We start from the raw sequence: 9,097 nt of genomic DNA on the forward strand, positions 1-9,097 counted from the left end.
GTCTCTTTTTGTTGCGTCATCTTGCTGTGTCAGCTCTCCATGTGTGCGGCGCCATTCCTGGGCAGGCTGCACTTTCTTTTGCACTGGGCGGCTCTTACAGGGTGCACTCCTTGCACATGGGGCTCCCCTACACGGGGGACACCCCTGCATGGCACAGCATTCCTTGCGCACATCTGCACTGCACATGGGCCAGCTTACCACATGGGTCAAGGAGGCCCTGGGTTTGAACCTTGGACCTCCCATGTGGTAGGTAAATGGCCCTATCCATTGGACCAAATCTGCTTCCCATAATCTATTTTTAAAGGGGAAAATTACATTGAAAATATTATTTTCAATACTTATGCAGTAGACACCATTTAAGATATCAAGAACCCTAAAAACCATTGATGGAAGGATCATGCATACCTGGCCCTGTGCTACCAAAAATCAAAACAAAGGTGCATCTGAAATTGCCTTCTGCTGAGCAACCCAGATATATATACAAAATATTTAACTTGATCAGCCTTTGATATACTCATTCTATAATATGAATTTCAGGAGTATAATTTCTTAACTAAGGGAGTGTGAATGTATGAGTGATCACAGTAATATGTACTGTTATGAGGAAGGAAACAGAGGTGAATATGCCCCGATTCAGTCCTATGCAAACCTCAGTACATATTGAGCTATATGGGGTGGATATTGACTATTTGGTAGAAAACAGCAGAGGGCTTGAGGCAACTGAAGAATCTGCTTCCACAAATATTTCTTAATAGCTAAACTTCAAGTATAGAACAAGTAATAATAATCCATTATTTTCTTCCAAAAATGCACCCCTGACAACTAATCTATGGGACAAAAAAAAAAATGTAATACAATCGATTGGATCTTAATTTGTCCAAATCCAAAGTCTTGACAAAATATCAATAAGTCCTCATGCAAATGAATTAAATTGAGTCACACCCGAATAGGGTTTGATTTTTGAGTATTTCAAGGAAATAACATCTTCAAAGACCACCAAATTTGTGAATACCACCGTTTTTCAAAGTAGCTGAGAATCCTATCCAAAGAGGACTCATCTTGGATACAAGTTATTTCATTGCTAATCACTGTCATTGAATATTAGCACCAGTGAATGGGGTTCCCTCTAAGCCATTATTTACAAAGTTGTAATTTTTGTTTTTTCATTTTCTTGTTTTACTTTAGAGAGTTACTCTTTCTGTGCCAGGAAGTAGAGAACCACAGAGCAAGCTTTTAGGATCCTTAATAATATTTGACATGTGGAAATCAAGAATGGGATGCACCTGCTGGGCATGGTGGGTTGGTTATAAACACCTAAGATGGGGTAGAAGTCTAGATTGAGTTTAAGAGAAGGAATCAATTATCTAGGACTGAGTGGTGAAAAGTTGGGGGAGGCCTTGGGTATCAGGCTGAAATATTTCAGTTGAATACAAGAACTGCAAAGACTCTAGGACAGGATATAATATTAATTCTAATGTTTTGGAAAGAAGCTGTGATAGTTGCCTAAAATAGAGTGGACCAGAAAGGGCTGGGATACAATCTTCCCTTGGGGAAAAAAAAAACAACACAATTCTGGCTTTTTAAAGAGAATGCTTAATGAACCAATGAATGGAGATGCTCATGTAAAAGTAATTAGTTACCTCTCCTAATATTCTTTAAAAAGAAACTAGCAGCACAAATGTTCTTCCAGGTTCTTTCTTTGGCCGTCCACATAACCAGGCCAACCATGTCCTTGCAACATTCAATTATCATGCATCAGTTTCTGAGTCAAAACAGGCAGCTGTTTTTCCCCTGTTTGACTCTAATACACAAAAGAGCACCACAATTGTCTATGATCATACTTGTAAGATAATTACTCCAGAATTTGTTTTTTACCCAAGTTCATTAAAGTTCCCAATTTTAACAAGCTCACTGGCTTCAGAAAGAGGCAGACAGCCAAGTTTTTGGAAGAAAGCTTCTTTCTTATCTATCAAATTTTTTAAAACAATTAATGATTAATTTGATTTGAACGTGAAATGGAAAACACCGTTTTGTTTTTATTTACCTCCAATACATAATTTTTGTGGCAAGGCTGGGAGTACAGAAATTTGTATAAATATTCAAATGTTTTCAGATGAATGATCTGTTGAAAGCAACAATTTCCTGCAATTAGTAATCCTTCAAAAATGTTCATAGGTGAGTTTAGGGTAAGGGATTACAGTGCATTTTAAGAAGATGAAGAACAATTTCAGTTAAACCATCACAAGGCAAAAATAATCAATCAACACCGTACGCCATTGTTGATTTTTTTTTACAACTGACAGATACAGCAAAGTTTCAAGCCCTTCAAAGGCATTTTTGGAAATCTTCCTGATTTAATTGTTGCTCAACAGACTAAAAAACAAAGCAAAACAAAATTCAAGAATAAGAAGCAGATTCTGCAACCATTTTAAAAGTTCTACTAAACACAGTGCTGTACACGAGAAAGAAATATTTACTGAACAGGCTCACTAAATTTAGAGATTACTAATTTTCTATTTGAAAAGATTATATTAAAACCTTAGTTTATCACCAAATACTTTCAAAAATAATTTATGTTTATTAAATTACCCTAAAATTTACCCAAAATCAGATTATGAACTAAAGGGTAAAAATCTTGCTTTCCTGAAGTCCATCATCCAAAATAAAAATTATCAGCATAGTTAGAGTTACAAAGGAATATATTCCTAAACAAGCAGATGGAAATTTAAGGACACTCAGACTTAAGCCTGTTAAAGATCAGTGTTCAGCACAGAATGGGCTCCCAATTTATTTGTTGAATGGTCAAACTCAAAGCCAATTATACCATGAGATGCTTGGCTTTTATTATAGTACTATCAAATGGTTTCACAAAAGACTTTTTAAAAATCCATGGAGAAGAGTAACAGATGGCAGAAATAAATTAAATTTGAACAGTTAAACAAGCTACAGATAAATCGCCTTTCAGCATCTTTGAAGGCTTAGGAAAGAGTTCTCTGGCAAATGAAAATTATAGTCCATTTTTCTGATAAATTTAAAATTACCCTCAAATTTAAATTATCATGGAATATCTAATGTATAGGGAAATACATGTGAATTATATTTGTGCATGTTTCTGAACATGTTATAGCACCTAGAAACCACAAAGCTTCCACTAATCTGACAGAGTCAAATGCTAGTGGGTCGTTTACAGTGTTTTATAAAATATTTATTTTGTGCTTTTTTATCGTATGACTGATTAGGAAAACAGAAGTGTTTTGGCCGGTGGAGCAGGTGATTACTGTGGCCATTATGTGCAATGACAGGCAGCCTAGAGATCCCCCGTCTTGTCTGTTACTGACCCCCAAAGGCTCAGCCGTGCAATTCCCCAGACAGCATCTGAAGCTGCCTTCTGGCACCCTGCCCTGTCCCAAAGCTCCCCTTCCCTCGAATGAGTGCTTCATGTCCTGGCAGTCAGGGCACCAAAGAATCCATCCATCCATCTACAACGTGCACTGAAGTTGATGCCACACAGAGACAATGTCAATTTTCACAGAATTCTTAGCTTCAGTCAACGAATCAATAACTTTTATGGAATACCATGTGTTCAAGGAATGTTTATGCTGGCCAAAAGCAACATGGCTAATTAATATCTAGTTACTACCAGATACAGACCTCGTCCTGATAGTCTGTCACTTAGCTTACCTACATAAGAGCCTCTCTAAGATGGGTCTCTCCTACACATGTGAATGAGCCATGTACATATAGTGGTACATGTGTGGTACATGTACTAATGTGTAGGGTATTTGTGTTTAATAGAGGATGTAAAACTCTGGAAGGCAAAGCAATGTCATGTGTATACAGACAGACACATAAACATACAGAGAGACACACCCACTTCACACAGACATACACACAAACACACATAGACACACACTTAGAGAGACACACACATACACACACCCAGACACACAAATACACACTAGCACACAAGCACGGTGTCTACTACAATTGGGTGCTTCAAATAAGTCAACCTATACTTACCAATGGATTAAATACTTATGCATTTCAGTATTTCATATAGAACTTGCTTATCAGAAGGTGTCTTAATTCTCCAAAGTTAAATTACCTACCTCTAGCAACCTAATATACTAAAGATCACACACATAACATTATTGCTATGAAAAGCAGTTGACAGAATGTGAAAGCATGAGAGTACCAGAAGATCACCCTACATCTGACAGTCATAGTAAAAGCACAAGAGTGGGGGAGTAAAAAGCAGTATTTGTATACCTACAGGGAGATTTTTTTCCTTACAAAAGAGTTTGAAAGTCCTTTTTTTTTTTAATTAGATAAGTTGTGAGTTTACAAAAAAAATCATGCATACCATAAAGGATTCCCATACATCACTCCACTTCCAACACCTTACATTATTGTGAAAACATTTGATACAAAAGATGAAGGAACATCATTCTAATGTTACTGCTATCTATAGTCCATAGCTTATCTTTGGTGTACTTTCCCACAAAGCATCCTGTTATTAACACCATGTAATAGTATGGTATATTTGTTACAGTTCATGAAAGAACAGCCTCATATTTGTTCTATTAACCACTATCCTTCCTCCACCATGGGTTCACTGTGTTATCTGGTCCCCTGCCGGAAACAATTCATCCAAAGTGGACATTTAGTGGCTCCCAGGTTCATCCCAGAGTTGTGTTGTCATCACCTCAGTCCATTATAGAACATTATCTTCACTCCCAAAGGAAAAATCCCATACCCCTCTAAAACCCCCAGTTTTGATCCTTAGCAATGATAAAGTACCTTCCTTTCTATTAACACAAAAAATATTACAATATTACTGAGAGATTCTATAACGCATTATTACCTGTCATACAGATAGCTGCATTTATAGAATACGTGCTGTCTGAGCATTCTGCAAATATTCTCATTTAAGGCTCACAAAAGGTACGTGAGGTGGACAGTATTACTTACATGAGGAATGAGGCTCATAACCTGTACTTGGCAGAGATAGATTTTGTTGTTTGCTTTCAAAGAATGTGCCTTTAATTACAAACATATAAAACCACTTTTAACACCATTCATTGCCTATCCTAATCTGCGTAAAGATCCTTCTTGAATACTTTTTTTCATTCTTACTTGTATTGTTCAAAATCAATTAATAAAACACTGCATGTTTTAGGTCTCCAAATTACCACCATAAAAACATTTTTACATGAATAACTATTTTATCCCATATTCTATTAAATATTAGCACTAATACATATAAATAAAATGTATAAATGTATGTGTCTATGTATGTAGGAAAATTAGTTTTCTCAATTCTCCAAACAATGATGATATATAGGCAAGAAATTAATCCATTTCATACAAAGAATACCTTCAGACATAACTGCTTAATTCTCTTTAGAACCCCAATTGAGAAAGGAAAATATACTACATGTCATGATTAATCTTGCTCCAGTATAGAAAATGTCATTGAAACCAATGTGTCTGTATTTTCTTAAAATAATTATCTAGATTTCAATACACAGAAAACAGGACATTTCTAAAAACTGCATTGAAGTTGTTTTTTTAAAGATATTTTTAACATTGTAATCCAATATAAATGTAAGCTCAAACAATTTAACACACAGGTTTTCTTGGAAATGTTTTCATTGATGAGAAGAAACAAATCCATTAATGAGGTTCACAATTGAATGTATTTTTTCTCACAAGTACATCTTTCTTGTCAAGGTTCATTCAAAGCATCGTGTTTTCCATCAAAATATCTTTGTCATAATTTGAAGGGTAGAGTCTTTTCCTGGCGACGTCTTGCTAAGTGGTTACAGAAATTATCATTTATATTGTGTTTTGCTTTATTTTTCACAAAGCAGGTACATTCAAAATTTGTAGGTGGTTCTAATAAATTAATGGCATAAAACAATACCTTACACCAAAAATCAGTACAAGAGGGGTGGAAATTTTTGAGGAAATAAAATAGAATGATTTTGGATGACAGAAGGTAGGATCTCTGCATGGAAACAACTTTAATAATGCTCATACTCTATTTTGAACATTTCAAAGCCATGGGAACATGGATTAAAATTAAGAATATGCCTTTGTTGGGGTGCATGATTCCACCTACTACAGGGGTACCTGGAGTTAGCAAGAGGTAGACACAGATCACCAGGAAGAGAGAATCTCATGATGCCAAGGACAGTCCTTGGCAGTCAAGGGCAGGAGTTCAATTTAGGGAGATCCTGTGAAGCCAATGTACAGAGGAGAAATAAAGCCAAATTAAGGATGTCACAATCTGGTCTAGAAACAGAAAGGCTCTGGAGAGGCAGAGCTGGCCAGTGCACCTCCAGTGACCCTAACCTCAGTTCCCTTTCAATACAATATGAGACATGTCTTGTTGTTTGTATTTTATGCTTTGTTGTTATAGTATATGCTTTGTTGTGTAGGTATATGTATGTGTAAATGGATATATACTCATATGTATATATGTGTATTTGTGAATATGTTTTATTGTTAAATGCTTTGTTGTTTATGATTGTTTTGTTGTTGCTTTCAATTTAATTTTCATCAGACTCCATCCTTGTCACTCCCCCAACATGTTCTGGATTTTAAGACTACTATCCAACCTTCCTTTATTTAAATTTTGACACCCTGTGGTGACAAATTAACTTGAACTGGAGGAGTTTACTCATTTTCATGATCATATATATCTGGTACTGTCACTTCCATCATCATGGTTAGTGTAGGCTTATACAGTATCCAGAATTCATAACAATATATAAATAATTTGGGGTATAAAATTGGAGAGGTTGAGCTTTATTCCTCATTCCTATGCCCCTGCATAAATGATCATCTCTTTTGCTTATTTCCATGCTGTAATAAGCAGAAATAAGAGCACTTACAATTAGACTCTACATCATTATCTAATGAAATTAATTACTTCAAAATGAATAGTTTTCCCTAATAATTGAAATGTCAAAAAGTCAGAACAACTTGCCACAATGAGTTTCTTACATGGATAGAAATGCTTTCAGCATGTGTTAGGAGCTCTGGGTAGCAGGACTTACTCAGAGGTCAGAAGGCCATCCTTGTTGTGTTAGGCAAGGTGGCAAAGCTGAGTTTTTATGATCATAAAAAACAAGGCCCTGAGGAATGGCTTAAGGGGAATGATTTATTCTGGAGAAGCAAGTAGGGTAAGAAAAGAAGAATATAGATCTACTCCTATTTTTTATTCATCTCATTCAGATTATCTCCAGATGTTGTAGCAAGGAAGAATGTATAGAAAGTACATGGAGGTAATTTCATCTTTTATATCAAATTATTTCTAACATTGGGTAAATGTTGCCCAATAAAGGAGTTACCTGCCTTGGATGGTAAGTATTTTCCGTTATGCGTATGTTCATGAAGAGGCCTGTTCTAAGGCTGTTCTAAGGAAATCAGATTTTATCATCTACAAGGCTAAATGTCTTGATTTATAGTTTGATGAATAGCTGGGGCTCACAGAGCCTTTACGCTATCAGGTAGACCCAGAGAACGATTCCTCAGTAGGCGTAGCAGTTTGATACGGTTATGAATTCCAAAAATAGATGTTGGATTATGTTTGTAATCTGGCCTGTACCTGGGCATGATTGAGTTATGATTGGGACTTTGATTGGGCCACGTCATTAGGGCATTGAGTTCCCGCAGTCTTGGTGGGTGGGGATTCACAGATAAAAGGCATGGCAAAGGACAGAGTTGGGGGTTTCTGATACTGGAGTTTTGATGTTGGAATTTGATGCTGAAGTCTTAAGCTGTAGCCCCAGGGAGAGACAACAGAGCCGTTCGCATGATAGTCTACAGCTGACCTTGTAGAGAGAGGCAAAGTCTAGAGAGCCTCACAGTCTACAGCTGACCTTGTGGAGAAAACAGGAGCTGAGGCCAGAGGAGCCCAGGAAGCCTGAGCCCTCACAGACATTGGCAGCCATCTTGTTCCAACACGTGGAAATAGACTTTGGTGAGGGAAGTAACTTATGCTTTATGGCCTGGTAACTGTAAGCTCCTACCCCAAATAAATACCCTTTATAATGCCAGCAGATTTCTGGTGTTTTGCCTCAGAAGCCCTTTGGCTGACTAATACAGTAGGTAATGTCACCTCCAAATTCATTTGGGTCATGGTTCATTTTGACCTCTCTTGATATAGACGTATCAAAGGAAGTCCATCTCTGTTATTTCTCATTGGCCTTTGCCAGTTGGGACCAATCTATTAGTGACTTCAAGTCTAGGCCATGATACATGGCAGAAGGTGGCCAAAAGGAGGTCATTTATCATTAAAATAGTCTTTTATTACTTTGGAAGTTCTAATCATTCAAATAAAATTCACAAACACACACATCTTCTCACATGCTCACAGGTTCCCAAAAATACCTCCTTTGACCTCACTTTTGGAGGATCTGCTGGTCTTAAGGATTCTTCTAACTCCCAAGTACCAGTCTCTGCTCCATCCCATCCCTCTCCTCAAGCTGTGTTAACCATGTTTGGTACAGACTTAGTTATTCTTATACCCCTATCCCTGTGAGAAGGACCTTTTATCTTCAGGTAAAGTACCTGCTAGGAAAGCTTTACCAGAAGTGGGGTTTGAACCCACATGGGGACATGCCTATTGGATCTTAAGTCCAGCACCTTAACCACTGGGCCATCCTGGTGACAGTTGTCTTTAAGATAATTTGTTTTTTAAAGGAGGTACCAGGGATTGAACCCAGGACCGCATATGTAGAAAGCAGGTGCTCATCTACATGGCTTTGAACTCATTTACACGTAGGAGTTTTGAAGACGTTCTTTTAAGTTAAGGTGTGGCCCTACCAAATCCGGGTAGGTAGTAATCTGTATTACTGGAGTCCTTAATAAGCAGAAAACATTTGGACACAGTCAGAGAAGGTGGCCACACACAGGGAAAATCCAGAAGTGAGCAGAAGAGGAGAGGTGGCTATGTGACAGGAGACAGGAACCCCAAGGATTGCCGCAAGCCAGCACCAGAACAGGTCAGGCTACAGAAGGAAGTGTGGCCTGTGGAGACTTGCATTTTGGACATCTATCTAGCCTCCAAAGCCATAAGACAATAAAT

The 9,097-nt window shown here is 37.4% G+C and overlaps 1 non-coding gene across 1 annotated transcript; it reads right to left on the reverse strand.

The window, feature by feature from the left end:
• Positions 1-8,595: 8,595 nt before the first annotated feature.
• TRNAL-UAA (transfer RNA leucine (anticodon UAA)) lies at positions 8,596-8,678 on the reverse strand. The gene has a single exon. It is a non-coding gene; the product is annotated as a tRNA-Leu (tRNA).
• Positions 8,679-9,097: the final 419 nt, after the last annotated feature.

This window comes from Dasypus novemcinctus, chromosome 14 (assembly GCF_030445035.2).
Source record: "Dasypus novemcinctus isolate mDasNov1 chromosome 14, mDasNov1.1.hap2, whole genome shotgun sequence".
NCBI classification, from domain to species: Eukaryota; Metazoa; Chordata; class Mammalia; order Cingulata; family Dasypodidae; genus Dasypus; species Dasypus novemcinctus.